General features: G+C 35.9%; 1 long non-coding RNA gene across 1 annotated transcript in view; it reads left to right on the top strand.

The window, feature by feature from the left end:
• LOC105853358 overlaps positions 1–20,765 on the top strand; it is a 29,389-nt gene that overhangs the window by 1,225 nt on the left and 7,399 nt on the right. Inside the window, exon 2 of the long non-coding RNA XR_001145195.1 lies at positions 13,289–13,491. This is a non-coding gene — a long non-coding RNA (uncharacterized LOC105853358). The remainder of the gene's footprint in view (positions 1–13,288; positions 13,492–20,765) is intronic.

The raw sequence follows: 20,765 nt of genomic DNA, 5'->3' as shown, positions 1-20,765 counted from the left end.
ATAATACAAGTGATATATATATAAAACATAATTTAGGTAGATATTTATAGAATTATTTTCAAATTACCTAAAGGATAAATATTTTTAAATGCAGCTGTAGTAGCTGCACCAGTATTTTTATTGACATCTTAATTGTTGTAAAAACATCTATTTTCATATAATTATCATTAACCTACCAACAATAACCTTCTGCATGTTTAGAGTGGCTACAGAGCTTGTTATTACAGACTGCTTTGAATACTTTTCATTTAGTATGCTGTGTTTTTAACACAAATGTAATCCACTCTGCATTTCCCATTTAAAATGCATAAGGCAAAGTGCATCATAACAGGATGTAACTACGTATTAATCAAATTAGCACAACACTTCAAAGGCTTGGGCTTTTTGCTGGGGTACTGTTAGATCACAATTCATGAAGGAAAGAAGCAGCATAATGAACAGCTTGGCAAGGGAGCAGTTCATTTTCTTTCCAGAAAGATACAGAGTGGGTTAATTTTCATGATGGGGAAGCATGTCGAGAAAGGGTAACAGTAAGCATTAAACTAAAGGACAATAAGTGAAATTTAGAATACCGTGGTGGTTTTGCCACTGATAAAACATAAATTCTGTAATTATTTGATACCACAACAGAATTCCAATGACCTATTGTTAAATTATTAAGATCCTAGAAATACAACCTAGTGTAGTCAATATTAATATTCAGAACCTGGCAGATTCCAATTCTTTGTCATTATGAACAGTGAGCCATGTAGCAATGGAAAATATGAAATACCACATCTAAATACAGAACCTAGTGTACCAGAAAACATACCATGTAATATGATATAGTTGTAATTAATTATTGATCTCTCAATCAATGTTTGCTGAGTCCTAAATATTGTGCACTATGGTGCACCCACATGCAAAAATCTTGATGGAAATTAGCTAGGAAAAATGGTAAAGAAGAAATTAGATGACCAAATAATTAAGTCAGTTATTTTGTTAAGCATTCGCTGATTATTATTTGATGTCTGTCACATGCAAACTTCTTCTTCATTGTTACTGCCAAATAAGATACAACTAATTTCCTTTGAGTCTAATTTTCTTTTTTTCTTGTCAAAGGAAGTAGAATGACAGGCACACAGAGAGATTCTCTCCTCTACTTGTTTACTTTTTTCCTAAACAGCAGTACAAGTTATTTAAATGGTAGGCTCCATTTTCTTTCCTACTATACGATCAGTCTTGTAGCTGACTTGAGGCAAGAGATAAAACAGTTTTCAAAACCAGAACTAGAGTAAAGTAGCCTTTATCTGTGAGTAGTTACAAGTGTGTGATGCTTTATACAAAGGCTATGTAATCTTCTCATAGTAAGGAGGAAAGGTAAAAGAATGTACTGGAAACTGGGCAAAGAAGAGAAATAAGAAAGAGCAAAAAAAAAAAAAAAGAGAAAGGAGAGGTAGGTAGAGGAGAAGTAATAAAGACATCAAAGAATAAATTGGTGAGGGCAGTAGTAGAACATACAGGCCAAGGAGAGACATGCAGGCCCCATCACAGGGCAGGCAGGGGTCTATCTGGTCACTCATCTTCCTGGTGTACATAGCAACCGTGATGGAGGTGGAAGTGATGGACTAGAGAAGCACTGAGGAGTTTAGCATCAGAACTTCTGTGATCCTCTGGTTTTTATGACTAAGAAATGTTGCTGCCACCTGTTTCTACAAGTATCCAGAATATTTTTTTCATTTTTCCTTTTATAAATCAAGATAATTTCTATTTAAAAGGGGATGGGAGGTTGTTGCCATGCATAACTAAAACCAACCTTTGTCCAGTAAAGGAATCCTTGAAATTCAGGAGCATTCATATTGTTAAATGCTACCATATATTTTGGGGTATTGTTATCTTTCTTTTTTTTTAAGAGTGAGTTTCACATTAATCAATGTGTCTACCTTCACAATATGCATATTTTGGGCAGAGATTTAGGGAAGGGGCCGTAAAAGCAGCCCTGTGTGTTTTATGAGCTTATCAGCATCCTTGGTGTCTATCTACTAGATGCTACTGTCACCACACCCAGTTGTGAAAATAGTTCCACCTGTTGCTAAATGTCCCCAGAGAACAAAATTTATATCTGTTTGAGAAACACTGGGTTAAACCAAGGTAGATCATATAGTCAGAACTTTCAAAGAGCAAAAACAAAGTAAATGAGATACTTTTTGTATTGCATAGTACATGTCACCAATTAAAACATATCCAGGTGAAAAGATAAAATATGTAAAGACCCAATTCATTTTTAAAACTCCTCAACACTTAAGAATACCTAAAGCTTCATAATTCCAAGGTGACAGTAAATTTGAGTTTTAAATAATATTCCAAGACTGAAAGAAGTACAAACATGAAATGAGAGGTGGGGGGAAGAGGAAGAGGAGGGAAGGGGAGAGAGGATGGAGAAGAAGAAGGCGAGGAGGAGGGGGAGGAGGAAAGAGAGAGGAAGGAGAAGAGGGAGAGGAGAAGGAAGAATAAGAAGAGTGAAAGGAGGAGGAGGAGAAAACGAGATGCTCCTTCAAGTTCAAAGTCTACATAATTTGCATATGTAACACGTTTTGAAAGAGCTCGTATATATTTCATAAACACTTCATGAAAACTTCCCCAGAGAGACTAAAAGTTATAGTTAGGTCATTTTATACCCACATCATTCACTGATTAGAATCCCAGTACAGCAGGAATCAATATGGCCCTTGGATTCATGCCTGAAGTCCTTTTTCCTCAGAACTATGCTGAAGGATAGACTTAAGTGATAGGGCCTTAGGGTGAAGGGCTATTCTGGGAATGATTTTGGTGAAGACCTTGGTTGTTGTACACACTAGACCTGTCTTGCCACACAAGACCATCATGACAGCTCATCCCTAGAAGAGGGTCTCACACCCTCAGTATGTAGCACATCACCTAGAAGGTGAGTTAAAATAGATGTCTGGGTGGCCCCCCCAGCCCCACCAGTGTTTCTGACTGGGGAGATCCAGTACAGTCTGTAAACATGCATTTCTCAGTTCCCAGATGACACTTATGATGTTAGCTCATGCAGGTTAGTCCAAGGCCCATATGTTGGGAATATCTGTCATTTGTGTTTCTCCAGATTAAGCCCGCACCAAATGATTATGATTCCATATATATGCGTTTTATATATATATATATATATATATATATATACACACACACACACACATATATACATATATACACACATATATATGTATATATGTGTGTGTGTATATATATATATATATATAATTTGTTTCTACTCAGGTCCTTCCACGTGCTTATATGTTGCCTTTAAGTATTTCACTAATTTTTTATGATAAAAGCTTTATGGTCTCCTATAGAGTATTTGCTCTGCCTTTCACTTATCACATAATGCTGAGTACACAAGAGATTCCTAATAAATGACTCCTGAATAGAGAATGAATGGAGACAATGTAAAGTGTAAAGTTACAGTATGTTTTATCCTTTTGATTTTTTCTTCATCAAAAGTAGCTACGTTTTAGCTTGGCCTAATACCAACTCCATTTTCTTCCTACTTTAAATCTTTTTTTTTTTGTATTCTGCATATAGACTTCATTTAGGAAGAACAGAAACACATATTATGGCTTACATACTTCAACATGAAAAGCATATAAAAGGACTTTATAGCTATACTTCTATTTTCATTATCTAAGTGTATTAGTAAAAGCAAACCTATTACATCTTCCTTTTGGGAAGCCAAAAAGATCTGGAATTTATGTTATGAGAAAGAGCTTTGACAGACTTTATTTGACAGGCACATCAACTGCAGAGAAAAAAATCACTAGAGAAAATGTTAAACTAAGTTATGATGCTGTCCTGCCAATAGAAGATTTAAGCTGGCTGGTTGGCTGTGTCCTGAAGATGCATTAAAATATGAAGGCACCAAATGGACAGCTGTTTCAGAGAGATCAACCCAGCATTATCCTAACTGATAAATAAATGTGCAATGTAATATATAATTCTGGTGTAGGGCTCCAGATCTGAGATGACTTTTAAGAGCAAGGCTCAAGTGATTTGTCACCAGACCCTTAGCAGCAATGCTTTGTGTAACATTGCTGCACATTTCACTTTTATTTAATGGGAGTTATATCATTTTTATTTGATTTCTTATTTATATTTCAGGATTCTTGAAAGGTTATTCTGCTATCAAAGTGAAACTATGTATATACTGCCAAGCCATTTGAGCTAATATATATATAAATAAGAGATTTCGCCTGCCCCTGACTCCTCAAGGTTCACCGAGAAATTTCACATTTCATACCATAATCTATAAAAGGACAGGGACATAATATATCTGTCCTTTTCCCCTTCTGGCTCCAAAGAAGAAAAAACCCTTCCTGTTTACTCCCCTATGTTCTCATTATCTGCATAAAAATATGTGTATTGGGTTTACAAATATAATGTAATATTTGAAATTAAGATTGTCCCAGAGAACTCACTACATAGGAACACTGTATATATTATATTTTGAGATATGGGGTTTTCCAGAATTTATGCTTTTAAAGTTACAGCTGCCTGCAGGGAAGAAGCTCAGAAGTGCCATACCAGGCTGTCTCCGCTTCTCTTCTGCACCTGCTCATTTCCCCTCACAGTCATTTCAACATTGCCTTTGGGTAATGCTGCCCCCTGGGAGTCGGAGTGAGCAACCTCCACTGATACAGCACAGGTACCTAGTTGGCTGTGCAGATGGATGCTTCCATGATATGTTGTCCTCTTCTCAAACAAATCTGTAGAGCACTTTTCTCCATTGCTGTAGAGGAGAATGGTCTCTCTAAGTCACTGGGATGTGAGGCTGAAGATAGAAAATACAAAACAATAATTTAAGATGATGAAGATTAAACACATATTAAAAATTTAGAATAGTCAAGACATGGAAACAACCTTTCTATTCACTGATAGATAATGGAGAGCAAATAATAGAGAATGGATGGCTAAGCATACAAGCAGACTTATCATCCTCTATTATCACATGACCTAGTTAAAATCTTATCACACAGCATTCTCCAGTGCAAATCACTTCGTAGGCAGGAGGGCTCCTCAGGATTCAGCATATATCTATATAACCTATACATGTATCTATTTATATCATCTCTACGTACCATCTATTATCTATCCATCTATCTATCTATCTATCTACCATCTATCTATCCTTTCTCTATCCTTTCTCTATCAGTCATCAACTGATAGAGTTGAAGACAGAAACATTTCTAGTTTGACAAGCCAGGAATGATATGGTGAATGTAGTTGTTTAAGATTGTTGGAGCTAATCTGCCTTAAATAGTTGATGAAAATACAAGATTTCAGCTGTCCACTTTGGATCTGTTGAGAAAGAACTGCTGGTTGGGGGAGAAAAAGATTCTCTGTCTTCAGAAAGCAACTCTGTTTTTTTTTTTTTTTTTTGTGCATACAGAACTGGGATACAGGCCAGAGGTGCAGGGGCAGTGAGAGACTTCACCAGAGACAGAGTGGGAGGCAGAACAGGCAGATTGATGAAGTACACTGCTTAGGGGAATAGCGGGTGGGTCAGGAGAGGTCTGCCACGCCATATGGATCACCTCTGGGGCAGGCGGGGATCGAACTCATGTTGAAGTGTCTTTAACTTCTTAGTGCTGTGCTTTAACCTGCTGTGCCACCAGGAAGGGCCCATCTCTGGTGTTTTAATGCCACTATAAACAATTACGGCCAGAACAGTCCTTTTTGGACTATTTCCCCCCTAGTAGGCCTCTAAATCTGTTTTTTTTTTTTTTTTTTTGCTAGAGTCCATATTACATTTCTGAATATCAGCCTCTCACAAGTTCTGAGATTAAAATGCAACTAGTCATAATAACACATGCCATTTCATTGCCTTGAAATTTTAATTTATGAAGTCTAAGTCTGTTTTTTAAAATTAAAAAATATTTTTCTCTTTTGCTTCACTTAGATGCCTCCCCTCACAACTCAGAGTGGTGTCACTCCCTCTACAATTTAGGGCATTAAAATTGTCACCAAGATACTTTAACAGCTAGACATTCTTTTACAGGAAATGACTTAGGTATCTAATAATCCAACCCCTTTCTTTTTGTTCCTTGCATTTAATTTTTTACCAGTTTATATTTTTTGCCCCTGTTATGTCTTGGGGACTTTCTCCTCTTACCTTCATTGCCCTGCTTATGGCACCTTAACATGGATGAGCACAAAAGGTTCTGACTGGAACCTCAATCTTCAGGTTCTTTTCCTTTCAATTTATAACAAAACAGATATCAGATAAATCTTAAAATAGTGAATTTACACATAACAATCCTGCTCAGATAGAAATACTATCATCCAGATACAAATAAGATTATGCTCTCAGATCTCAGCTTGACATTCAAATTCTCCAAAAAACAACTTCGCAGGTCGATATCCCACTACTTCTTGGTGGTAGTTTTCAGGCTTAGTTACCTGCCAGCCCTATCTCTGTAATGCTGTTGTGATGCCTTCTTCCAGATTCCATGCTAATGTTAACTCTTCTGTCTTTGGCACATTTCTTATTTCCATTGGCAACCTCTTTCGATGATAGGCAACATATCTGCTTAGAAGAGACTTGAATTTGTAGTTTATTGATGGAGACAGGGCAGTATCTAGAACTCTATGGTTTAAAGATATACACTTTAAAAAAATAATATCATTGTTTATTTTTACATATTTTTGTGCATTTTTCCATTCCAATCCCCTTGGGCTTCCCATCACCAGATCACCCGTATGCCATCACCATAGTCCAGTGCTCTCCCTCTCCCCCATTTTTTGATCCCATTCCACACTCCATTTCCATAAAATGTCTCTGTTATATAGTTCATTATTATTATTATTTTCTCCTCTGGTCCTTTATAATCCTGCTATGAGTGAAACCATCCAGTATTTTTCCTTTTCTTTCTGGCTTATTTCACTAAGTATGATCCCTTCCAGCTTCATCCATGTTGCTGTAAAAGGCATGTGTTTATCTTTTTGATTGCTAAGTAATATTCCATTGTGTGTATATACCACATCTTTTTAATCCAGTTATTTACTTTTGGGCATTTGGATTGATTCCATGTTAAAGACATACACTTACATAAAAGAAACAATGTGATGTGCTAAAAAAAAATATCTTTACATGGAAGACAAGACGAGAAAAGATTATTTTTGATCAGGAAGCTTATAGAAGACTTTATGGAAGAGATACCATTTGAGTCAGGTTTTGACAGGCAGAAAGGATAGCCACATATGGAATGTGGGGCTGGTGGGCTGAAGGAAGAGAGAGCAGTTCAGGAGTCTTGCATGTGTACATTTGGTGAGTGGGGAAGAGATGATGAACTGAGATGAGGCTCGTTAGAGGGAACAGTGCTGAAGGTTTAGCATTTTGTTGTTCAACCAAAGGAAGACTTTGAAAGGTTCTGGGCAGTGGAATGAGGCTATAGAATCTGTGCTTAAAGAACATATCTCTGGTGTTTATACATCCTGGATTGACTTTGGAATAAATTGACTAAAGCTGCTGATCAAATAGTAGGCTCCTGTCCTAATCTGTGCCAATGGTGACGAAGGCCTGATCTAGGGAAAGCAGGGAAGCTCTCAATAAAACAAACGTGTTAAAAGGAAAAGCATTACTGTAATTGACTCTGTAAACTTAGAAAGAGACAGAAGGTGGGCATTTGGCATTTGGGAGTAGCTCTGATTTATTCAGTGAAGTTTCATGGAATATTTAATATGTGCCAAGGACTCTGTCATGGACTAGAGCTATGAAGATAAGGTATCATAGTCCAAGCTGAAAATCTTCATTATCTAATCAAGGAATAAAGAAATATGAACAAATAAGATAAGGGGTATGAACAATTAAAAACCACACAAAATAAACAAAATCTATCTATCGTCTATCTACCTCTATCTTTCTTAGACAAAAAAAAGTGATGGTTTACTCTACTCACATGCCATTTGAACTGCTTCTTAAAAGATAAGTAGAAGTTTGACAAATAAGATGGGGAGGGGAGTGACTGAGGCACAAGGAAAAGCTTTGCAAGTGCATGGATTAATTAAAACACATTGTGTGTTTCTCATGAGAGTCTGTGAACACTTGAGAAGACAGCAGATGTAATGAGCTACATTGTGCTCAACATTTCAAATTGTTTTGAAGGTAATGATAAAAACAGAAGAAGATTTAAAAGATGCCTGCGTTTAGGAAGATATCGTTGTGTTGAAGATGACCTGGGAGGTAAGATTGAAGGCAGGCAATCCCAGAGTGGGCTATTGCAGTAATTCAGGTTAGAGATAATGAAGCTCTGGAGTTGGGCAGCAGCAGAAGGAAAGAAAGTGGGAGATTAAATGTCTCTCTAGTTGGTGGAAATGAGCTGAGTGTGGAAAGAGGTTAGAAGGTGATTGGGAGGACTTTTGTGTGGACGGTTGAGCTGCTGCTACTGCCATTAACTGAGAAAGAAAATATGGCTTGGAGAACAGGATTTATGCAAGAGAGGATAATTGTGTCCACAGCTAATATTTACTGAACATTTACGTACCAAGTTTATTCTGGTACTCTGTGTGGATTAACTATTTAACCCTTACAGCAGAGTAATGAAATTTATAACTTTCATTATCACTATTTTACAGATGAAAAAAATGAAGGTTTAAAGAATGGAAGTAACTTGTCCTAAGTTGCCCAGCCAGTAAGAAGCAAATCCCAGGCTATTGGGTCCAAGAAAATTTCCTTTCTTTATCTTGCCTAGCCTTATGTTTAACAGTGGGTAAATGGAACTATCTATATTGGTGGAGAGCTGAAATTCTGAAGGGAGGGAGAGAAGTAAAAGGTAGAGAAGTGCAAATGAGAGTTCCTAACACAATGAATAGTAGTTTAAGTGAAGGGAGAAGGAAAAGGGAAATGGAATGATGCTTGAGCCCTCAGAAATCTTCCTTGTCAGCGCTTGGAAGTGGCATGTGTCAAGGCAAAACTCGGTACAAGCAGACAGGAAGATGAGTACATCTGTGAGAACGCAGATATTGCCAGTAAGCCAGATGTCTTTGCCGGTGTTGAAACAAACATAGCCAAGAACTGAAAAACAGTCGTGAGATTTGGCAATTGAAAATGACTTCCTAGCTTCTGAGGAGGCAGTTTCAGATCAGTGTCATGGAGAAAACCCTGAGATCAGCAGGGTGGGCTAAGCTTCTCAGATGCAGAAGGGAGGTGATAAGTGCAGACTTTGCTGTTTTTATTGTGGCAAAAAAAGCACATCATGTGAGATTTACCTCATTAATAATTTTTACAATGATTATAATACAGCATTTTTAACTGTGAGTCTAATGTTGCACAGCAATTCTAGAACATTTTTATCTTGCATAATTGTAACTTTATATCCATTGAAAAGCAGGAAGAAGCTAGAGCTAGCTGAGGAGTATGGATTGGGGAGAAAGTGTTAAGGTAAGAAGCTAGAAACAGAACAAGAGTCTAGAGGGCAAAGAACAGTAGCCCTAAGAAGGAGTAGAAATGAAGGAGGGGTGAGAATCTGTGAGTTAGGTGGTTAAAAATTAGAAAATGGGGCCCTCCCTGGTGGCACAACAGGTTAGGATGCAGCACTGCAAGCTAGCACAGCCACTTCAGTACAAGTTCGATTCCGCCCCAGAGATGACCCACATGGTGTGGCAGACCTCTCCTGACCCGCCCGCTGCTCCCCTCAGCAGTGTATTTCATCGATCTGCCTGTTCTGCTCCCTACTAGAAAAGGTTCAATTTCTGGTAGGATGTAATATGGCTTCCTATATAGAATGGGTTCTAGAGTAGAGTAAAGCAAAAAGTCATGCTGTGGAAAAGGTGGGAGAAGTGAAAGTCTACAATGTGGAAAAAGATATGAGCTTCAATGTTGAAACCAGAAGTCAGGCAAATGGGGGATGAAATCTGTGAGCCAAATTTGAAATTCCTTAAAGGTGAAAAAATGAACATTTCACTGTTGTGACTAAAAATCTAGCGCTATGGTGATAATACCTGATGGGAATAGCCAAATATTTCTCAAGTAAAAAGAAATTAATTCACTTTATAAATCTTGGTGTAGTTGGGAGCATTTAAATATGAATTAGACATTTAATAGATTGTATTATGGAACTATTATAATTATCTTGGGTGCGATGATATTATTGTGGTTTAAAAATATCAGGCATTAAAATCATATTACCTGCATTTGCCTTCAAACCATGGTCAGCCATGGTACTACCCCTGGGGTAAGATGGAGGATGAAAGAGAAGAGGTAAACATAATCATGCAGGCCGTCATACAGCCAGGGCATGTAATAGGCTGTGTGGTCTAGGTTGTATCATTAACAACATTTGCTCCACAATAAGCTAGCTTAAAGATGCATTTTGCAAAAGTTATCCCTGTGGTTGACAGATGACTGTAGTTTATTTAAATTTAATTTCATGAGTATAAAAACAAAAACTTCTTCATTTAACAAAAGTTTCCTGTTATATATATCTGCCTATATATACATACATGTATATAATATGTACATAGCTAACATACATAGATTATTATATGTCTACATATATTACTTTTATTATATATAATTCCACCACAACACAGTTATTGCTTCACTTTTTCTGAATAACCAATGTTAGAGAAAAAGGTAAAGATGTCTGGGGAAAAGTTTCTAGGTAAAATATACTTATCAGCTCTGTTGTTGACTTATTCATCAAGTTTTATTTCTGCATCATGAAAATTATTTTGAAAATTCTGGGAATAGAAACAAATAACAACCACTTGACAGGATTTCACAAATACTTCTGCCTTCTACTTCAGATTTCTTCCAGGGATGACTCTACCACATAGAAATAATTATCAGGCAGCGATTTTGCATCATTCAAAATGACTGGAAGTGATCACTTCGTTGTCATGGTGTTGGATGATGTCACCCAAGTCCGCATCCAGTCAATAACTGCCTACCTCACCACAGCCAAGGAAAGCAGCTTCTCTGCTAACTGCCAGATGCAAAAATCTATTAGGTTATCAAGTTCATTTTCAACTCAAATAGCTTCATTTACATATTCTTGAGTGTTTCATCCACCACGCTTTTAATGGACTGAGTCGGCTGCAAGTATTTGGATTATTCTGTTTATTCTCCCTGGCTCTGAGCAAATTAGCAGTTTTCTCAGTGGCAACTCTAATATTCTGTTTAATTTTCTCTTCCATTCCAGCTAGTAAGTCACCTTTTAAAGTGAATCACTTTAGTTAGTAAGAAATGTTAGTAAGAATTGTTGTTAAAGAAAAGTATTTTGAAGGTGAAATTGCAAAGAATGAATAATATGGGCATTGTTATGAACACACTATTTAATTAGTTTATATTAAGGATTTCTTGTCATTGGGAGGGTTATTTCCCATTTATCTAACAGATTGGTTTGGTCATCTCTTTGATGCAATTTTGACTACAATTGTGTGTGGTAAAATAACATTAAAAATCAGTCTCTTGGGCCCTCCCTGGTGGCGCAGTGGATTAAAGCACAGCAGAAGCTAAAGCCACTCCAGAATGAGTTCGATTGACCGCCCCCACCCAGGTGACCACATGGTGTGACAGACCACTCCTGACCCACCTGCTGCTCCCCTCAGCAGTGTAGTTCGGCAATCTGCCTGTTCTCCTCACTCTGTCTCTGGTGAATCCTCTCACTGCCCTGCACCACTAGCCTGTACCCCAGTTCTATATGGATAAATAAATAAATCTTTAAAAAGAATGAATTGCAGATGTTTCTTATCTTTACTAGAAAATACAGATTTCTTTTTCTAAATTTCCCATCATTGTGTTAAACAGAATGACTGATTTCCAGAAGATTTGGCTACCAAGAGAAGGACTATCCTCAGGTATTTGCCCAAGTGAAAGGGGCTTAAACCAGTAAAGGTCATGTCCAACAAAAAATAAAATAATTAAAGCAGAATGTGGCTTGGGTTCAAATTCAAATAATTTTCTTATTAGATAATTTTCCAACGATCTCTGTATAGGAAGAGGAGAAGGTTGCAAATCTTTTAAAAATGTTTTTGAAGTTATTTCATGATGATTCAGTTTCTATTTCTGTTCAGAGTGCTAAGATTATTTATAATCTTATAACTGCCTTTTCCTCCAGCTATTTTTATATCATTACAAAAGAACTCCTTCAAAATGGTAAATTGCTGACACCCTCTTCATATTGGCTTAACTATTCCTCCTCACTTCATTGTTTATTATTATGTAAATAACCATATCATAAAATTCTCAATGCTAGCTCCCATTGAGATGTGAAGGTCAAGCGTACCCAAGAAATACAACCTTATTAAAATGCATTGCTTTATAGGGAACACTAAGGCCTGAACACAACAACACACAGCTATTAAATGAATAAAATGTTCCTGGTAATAAAATATTAACCCTAAGTTATCTTGTAAGCATCAACCACAACCTGTTACTGGAAAGAAGGGGGGGGGTGAGGAGGTGGAATAATTTTAAGCTGATGCAGAATAGATGAATGTAGATGAGCAGTGACTGAAGTCACTGTCCCTTACAAAACATTGCATGTTCTTTAAAAAATCAAAATCTTCATATATACTCTGACCATCTTTTGGCATCATTTGAACAATGTGTATGTGAGTTTCCAGAGAGGGCAACCAATTGAGTACTTAATGTTAAAACATTTGGTTAATAACTGAACATTTGGCATTCTCTTCTAACTGGAGAGAATTTCTTGGTTTTTGTTGTTTATTTTTCCCTCGACACTTTAAATATTTCAACCTACTCTCTGATTGCTTGGTTCCTGAGTAGAAGATGTACATAATTCTTATCTTTGTTCCTTTTTTTACTTTTTGTTTTCACTTTTTTCAGGATATTTTCTTTACTTTTATTTTCTGTAATTTAAAAATGGTATGCTAAGGAATACATTTTTTAAATACTTTTTATTTTTTATTTTTTTAGCATTTGTCTTGTTTGGTATTTTCTAAGCTTCCTAGGTATGTAGTTTGGTGTCTGATGTTAATTTTGTTAGATTGTTAGTCATTATAATGTCAAATGTTTGTTCCTTTCTTTTTCTCCTGGTATCGGCATCATGGGTCTGCTACTCCTTGTACAGTTATCTCAAAGCCCTTGGACATTCTGTTTTGTTATTTTTACTTTTGGGTTTTTGAGAATTTTATATTACATCCTTGAACCAAGAATTTCTTTTCTCAGTCCACCTAGGTTGGTGTAAAGTAATCCTTTTAATGAACAATACATAAATAGCTTAAAGCATAAAATTTTGGTTTGGTAATCTAATTGTATTTTATTAAACTATAGGAGCTGAATCCCTGGGATCAAGGAATATACTGATGAGAGGATCACAAATACCTTCGAGCAGTTCTGTGCTTCCTTTTCTCCAAAGATCAAAGCAACTAAGAACATATACTGTTCCAGAACTGGGCCATTGATGGAAATGTGGTTGGCTATAGGATCCCCAAATATTGGAGAATACATGGGAACAAATAGCCATCAGAAAAAAGGTGAGCATAAACATAATGAGCGGCCAGGCTGGAGTGGCAGCAAAGGATCTTAGTAGGCCTAGGAGGAAGGAAATGGGCAGCTGGTGGAGTACTACTCAATTTGTTCAAACAAAAGACAGCGAGAGGCGATGATTAGAAGGTTAAGGCCAATTATTACAGTAAAATGTCACAATCCTTTTTTTCAGTTTCGGAACTAGAGATAATTTTTAGAACGAGAATAATTTGACAAAGAAAAGGATGATCACCAGAAAGAAAATATTTTGCAATATCTTAGCGAATACACATTGTACTGATTTTCAAAAGCCTATTCCAACTTACTTGAGCAACTGATCCCTGGGAAGAGGAGGGCAGAAAAAATTTCTAGAGCTTTTAGATACTAGGTCTGAGTTAGTATTGATACATAGCAACCCAAGACAGCAGTTGATCTGAATGTGAACATTTGGGGTCAGATGATAAACGAATCCTGGCTGCAGCTGGGCTATTGGTTATGTGGACATATGAAGGTAATTATCCTTGTCCCCAAGTATATACTTGGAATAAATATGGTGTTTCATAAGCCTGTTAACATTAATTCTGTGGCCTGTAGCATAAGAGTCATTGTGGAGAAAGCCAGGCGGAAGCCTTTAGAACTACCTCCCTTCTAGCCAGGCTAGTAAATAAAAACATCTCATCTCATGAAATTAAAAACCTTCTATAGAGGGCCCTCCCTGGTGGCACAGCGGGTTAAAGCACTGCACTAAGAAGCTTAAGCCACTTCTGCATGAGTTCGATCCCCGCCTGCCCCGGAGGAGATCCACGTGGCGTGGCAGACCTCTCCTGACCCGCCCGCTGCTCCCCTCAGCAGTGTACTTCGTCGATCTGCCTGTTCTGCTCCCCTCTGCATCTCTGGCCTGTATCCCAGTTCTGTATGAATAAATAAATAAATCTTTAAAAAAAAAACTTCTATAGAAAATAGAAGATACAGAGAATTTCTCATCCTATATTGCTTTAATTCACCAGACTGTATCCAAAAACAGAATAGTTCTGGTGGACAAGTGTGACCTTCTACAAACTCGGTCAGGCAGTAGTTTATTAGAAACATGGTATCGGTCATCATTAGGAAGGAAATAGCTTGATCTGAGAGAAATAGTTTGCATCCATTTGGGATATTCAATAGTGTATGTATATATACACACACACAGAGTCGGGAAGGATGTAGACTCTGGGTATGCCACAGAACATCACATAAATTTGCTATATTGATAACATGCTAAAGGGAGAAGAAGCAGCACATGCATGGGTGATTTGGTAAAACTACAGAGTACTGATAGATATTTTCAGAGTCAGTTTTTAAGGCTGCAGCAATCTTGTACAGACCAGCAAACTCCCTTAAATTGAAGGACATGCATTATGTACCTCTAGAATGAAGCCTAATATCTGACAGGTCTCTGCAGGTTCTTGAGACAGCATATTTTATTCTCAAGACTATTACACTGATCCATTTCCTGGGTGATTAGAAAAGCTACCAAAATTGAGTGGGACTCAGAAAGGCAAAGAGCTCTGCTATAAGCCCAGGTTGCATTTCCAGTGACTCTGCATTTGGGGTCTTATAAACTGGCATTAGATGTGCTCTTACTTACGTCTGACAGTATTATAATAGTCTAGGAAAGACTTTGTTGTAACTTAGATAAAGCTGGTACCAGTTAAAAGTGGCTAAATACATTTGGAAGTTGACACTAACTGTATTTGCTGGTTAACTAGATGTGGCTTGTAAAAGAAAAAGATGAGTCAGAGAGAACAGATAGTTTCTCCATCACAGAGTATGTGTAAATATTTCATTATTATCTATAGCTGTGAGACTGATAATTCCTAGAGAGCTGTGATCTTATCTTACTTAAGTTTCCTAGACTGAAAATTTCCAAACTTAATATTGGCACACAGTAGGCCCCCAAAGGAAGTGTTGAATGGTATTTTAATACACATAGTAGAGTCAATGCAAATTTGTGATATAATTTATTCACTCAAAGATTACTTCATCAAAAGATTTAGTAATTACTTGTAGTTGTAGAATATTAATATTCTCATCTTGACTCTTTTTTTCCACAGAAATATAGGAGATAAATGAATAAGACATGACCTGGAATAGTTCAATGTTATTTTTCCTGATTCCGAAAGCACAATTATTGATTTTATTTTTATCATGGTTAGAATAATACTAACATTTGTCATCTCTGTCTTTTAGCACTCAGCTCATGTGGAACTATTAAAAGTTGCCCTTATAGATTGTGCCATAAATAAAACAGGGTTGCAGTATATGGTACAACATACCCTTTTAGAGGGTAGACAAATGCAATCTATATGCTGTAATGTTAGTATGACTGGGACATTTGGGTAGTGATCAGTAAAAATAACGATGAAGATACTTTATGAATGAATTATGTATCTATTGTTTTCCTGAAAAAAATTGTAGAGATGAACTTTATTTATGACTAGCTTCCTTTAAAAGGGTCAGGAAGGTTGATGTTTTATTGTGTGTTCTGGCTTCTCAAATCAATATTTATACTTTGTCCTATGCTAATGCAATCCTGTCCATTTGTTAAAATAAATAGTTAAAAAGTGACCTACTTACAATGCTCTTACTCAGCTTGCCTAAGGTTAGATATTGGAGAATTAATAACGTAGGATTTCTTTTTCCAATGGTGCTTTAAAGAACCTGATGAATGCATGACTAAGGTATTGTCACCCTTCCTGCTTTATTTATTCTCTGGCCAGTTGGTACTTCCAAGGGTCCTTATCTATCATGTAATGATTCTTGAATTAGTGTCTGAAGACCTTGTGAAGAAATATTTCTCTTTACCAAATTATAAGATTTATTAATAAGCTCTAGATGTCCTCTGTTTTGATCTGTGGCTGCTTTGCCCCACCCCCATCCTTTTTTATGAATGAAGAAGGTATTTTTATCCACTTGCACGTTTCTCTTTGGTGTTCTTTTTAAGCTAAGATTGTCGTGGCCAGCATTTTCTTTTGAATAATCTTAATTTAACAGTGTTAAAATTACAGAACAGATATACTATCCTTCTTTTTACCTGTGCCCTCTGGCCACTTTGGGAAAAAAATAAAGACTCCAAGTTGCAAACACAAAGCTGCATAGCTGTTAGGTGTAGCAGCTTGACAAGAAATTCATCAGTTGAGCCCACCATTTGTCTCATTTGATTGAAAATTATCTTAAATCATTCTTGTTTAACAATTCCAGGAAGTTCAGGTATGATTCATGAGAACCCATTTACCAATGATTATTGTTGTTTTTGTTGTTTGTTTGTTTTATATTTTTAGGTGGCTCTCTAAAAGGAATATGAATGATGTAGATTCTTGGTCAAGAGATGAGGCAATAGATTTAGGTTTCAAATGTAAATAAAGCAATTTCTAAATCTCCCAGTAGGGGTTGAACAGGCAAAGTTTCAATCTGTTTCATCAATCCCATTAACAAATGATGGGATGATATAAGGGAAAGAATATTTTGTCTAACTTCAAATGAAGCCACTTACTTACATTCTTAAAAATTATGGACAGAATATACTATGAAAATGAATTTTTCCTTAAATTCATCATTTTCTCATTACATTTGATTTATATTAAGTCACATTGGTGGCCCAAATAAAATAAAGGAACACAATTTTTTAAAAAAAATCATTTTTGCTTATTTTAATATTCTCTCACGATGAGAAACTGTGAGTGATATCCAACCAATTATCCTCAAAGTCCCTGAACTTTTACTAAGTGAATATTAGTTATGAAATACAAAACTAAAACAAATTTTTATTTGATTTTTCCATTCAGTGAAATGTTTATAGTGCTTTGGGAAAAATATAAATTCAGTAAATTATAATACAGTTACCACTGAAATAATATAAACTAGAATTAGAAAACACAGATTTCCTTTTTTGTGCACTAAGTAGGTTGATTTATGCAATAACTCATTGAAGCCCTTTAATAAGTACTATTATTACTATAAAATCTATTAAAAGACTTATTATTTATTTTTCAACTCCTTAGGTCAATTTGAATATCGATGGGGATGATATGAATGATGGAAGTGAGATTCATTGCAGGATCATTATTTGCAGAAGCAAGACATTTTTGTCCTGTTCTGGTTAAAATCATACATATAAATAACTTCCATTTGAAAGATGTTTTATATTTCACAAGTTGCTTTTCCAAATATCAGTTCATTAGGTCCCTGAGACGATAACCTAGCTAGGATCTAGAGAATATATATATATATATATATATATACATACATACATACATACATACATACATACATACATATATACATACATACATACATACATATATATATATATATATTCACACACACACACACACACACACACACTGCCATTCTTCTCTGAGAAAACGGAGCCTACGGAAAATTCAGTGATTTGATGAAGATTAAAAACTAAGCAATCCAGCAGGTATTCACTCCTGAGTCTTCTGATTTCCAAACTATAAAGTCCTGGGGCCCTCCCTGGTGGTCCAACAGATTAAAGTGCAGCATTATGAAGCAATCTGCAAGCAACTGCAGCACAAGTTCAGCCCCCTTCCAGGGAGATTACACACATGGTGCAGCAGACCTCTCCTGTCTCACCTGCTGCTCTCCTCAGCAGTGTATTTTAGTGGATCTGCCTGTTCTGCTCCCCACTCTATCTTTGCTGAAACCCCTCAATGCCCCTGCACCTCAGGTCTGTACCCCGATTCTTGTATACATAAATCTTAAAAAAAACAAAACTATAAAGTCCTGGCTTGGGGGGGTAATGAACACTCAAGTAGAAAACTGATTCAAGTAAGAATGTGTCATCAAGAGCATATTGTTGCTAGGGGTGGAAATATTAAGGATAGATTCATATACATTATTTATAAATATTATCAAAATAAATCCCGTTAAATATTATATCATCAACTCCATAGGATCAGTGTTCTTCCTAACATCTTACAACTTTGAAGAAGCAACATATATTGAGAAAATCATGTTGATTTTAGTCAATAATTCTATATTGAATGTACATCATTTTTATCTTGTGAGGAATTAAGCTCATACTTCACACAAATTTTATGAACTTTTTAGAAAAAGCACTATATAAATATTGGTATTTTCATTTACATTTCAGTGCCCGTCACTTCTCTACCTCCCTGTTAACATTTGAATGAGGTAATGTCTGTGAAGTCTTGTGAGTTCTCTAAATGAAAATTAAGATTAAAAATACACAATGTTTGTATCAATAAAGTATCAGGTGAATCTGGTCTAGACAGAAAGGAATAAAATTTGGTTAGTGAAATAGATGCAAATAATGCTGGTGATTAGATATCGCTAGTTTGGTATTTCAAAATCTAAATCTTTGTTTTCCTAAGGTCATATAAAACTTAATTAGAACTTTAAATATGAATCCTGTGAATATTCCATGGAGAATAAATTAATATTTCACTATCTCATTTTAAAAAATACCTCATGCCAATTTCAATGTAAGTTCAAGGTTACACTCAATTAATACAATTTCATCCATCAATGTTTCTGTGTATTTTTTAATACTAGTATATATCCTTTAGAAAGCATCCTACAGAAAGATATTTAAACTTGCATATAGAACAGATAGAATAATTTCATTTTATAAGGTTATTTTTATTTTTCATTAGTCATTCTTGTGATCTGGAATGAATTTATGGGTAAGCTAAGACACATATTTAGAATTCATATACAGGAATCATGAAATCCCTACTTAAAGAAGTTTGCAATAGTCTTTTGAAATAGCATTTAAAGATGCTGCTAATAAGCCAAGCAGGCTAGTTAAGAAATGAAAAGTAATCTCCTACAGCTTTTACTGGCTCCTCTGCTATTGATGGTTTGTCACCAGCAAACGGCTCCTCACAGGGAATATACTGGAGAGTCACATTTAAAGAGTTTAATATTTACTCCTGTAATGTTAGCTTTACTCTAATGAAAAAATGAATTTCTAACCTAAATAATGAAATGGTTTGTATTCTTGAAGCAAGAAAAATCAAGACCTTGACTGTAAATTGCAGACACATTACTTACTATTTTAATTAAAATAAGGATTTCTTCTTTTGCTTCTAGTCTTTAAGTTAAAGCATAGCTTTCAACATAGAATTTTTAAAATTAACATCCATGATTGCACAGAGACAAATAAATGGACTACAGATGCTTCTGTTCCAGTCTTTCATTGAGATATCTCAGTGTCTAGGGGGACAATATTACAGCACTGGGGTGTCTTTATGCTGAAGTAACTTCAGAGTCAAATTGAGCGCAAGAATTGAAGTAAATTTGTACACAATCTCTCGCAGATACAATAACTTTATGATATGGCATAAGATTCATTAATCTTGAATTGTTTAGACAACTAAAAAGTTTTGTATTGAGATAAATTTGGTTTGTATAACTGCATTTATTCAAATAATTAAAAAATTCTTTAGAAGTGACTAACTTGTAGAGACTACAGCTCAACTACAGTAGAGAAAATGTTACTTTCTGATATCATCAGGTTGCAAGGTCTTCATACCAGAATTACCAGCAAAAAAAGAGCTCAGGGTTAAGTCATTTTCTCTTTCTATCACAAATATCACTAGCTAGCTTGATTTCTTGAAATCTAAGAAAGCTAGGGGATAAACCACCAAGTCACCTGTTACTTAAAAGGGAATTTAAAAATATATACAGATTATTTTAAAAATTAAAAGTCACAGGAAGCTTCCTGAATAGTCTCCTTGCCATCTATCTATGGGATTAGTATATTTCTTTTTTCTGCAATCCAGCTCCTGCATTGAATCTGGATTTGTCTTCACTCTCCCTTTTCCCCATTGGAGGAACAATTGCTGTCCTTTTCAAATCTCCTAGGATAGTCTCTGCTCTGCAAAGTTGTAACAAGATGTGACATCTAGTCCTACTTAATCAGTGTTCAGCCCAAACCCACAGTGGCAGGGAAGGAGGTGGCACTTACCATTGCCCGTGACACTGACCAGTTTTTTAAGGAATAAGAGTGAGGGAAAATAGCATAAGCTACTTAAATTTTTATGGAAAAGGTATAACTTGGTGAAAAAGCACCATCATAAATTCCCAAAAAGTGTATCTTAATGATACACTTAGAGTAAATCATTTGCCTTGAGAGACAGGAGGTCTCTGGTGACCTGCATTGCAGCCACATGAGACTCCTAGACTAGCTACTTTCAGCTAAATGTACTCTCATATTAATATTTTAAAATGCCATAATGCCTCTCTGAAAACCTCA

This window comes from Condylura cristata, unplaced genomic scaffold (assembly GCF_000260355.1).
Source record: "Condylura cristata isolate star-nosed mole 26May11 unplaced genomic scaffold, ConCri1.0 scaffold00007, whole genome shotgun sequence".
NCBI classification, from domain to species: domain Eukaryota; kingdom Metazoa; phylum Chordata; class Mammalia; order Eulipotyphla; family Talpidae; genus Condylura; species Condylura cristata.
The sequence above is the reverse complement of the archived record's forward strand: the minus strand, read 5'-3'. Positions and strand labels throughout refer to the sequence as shown.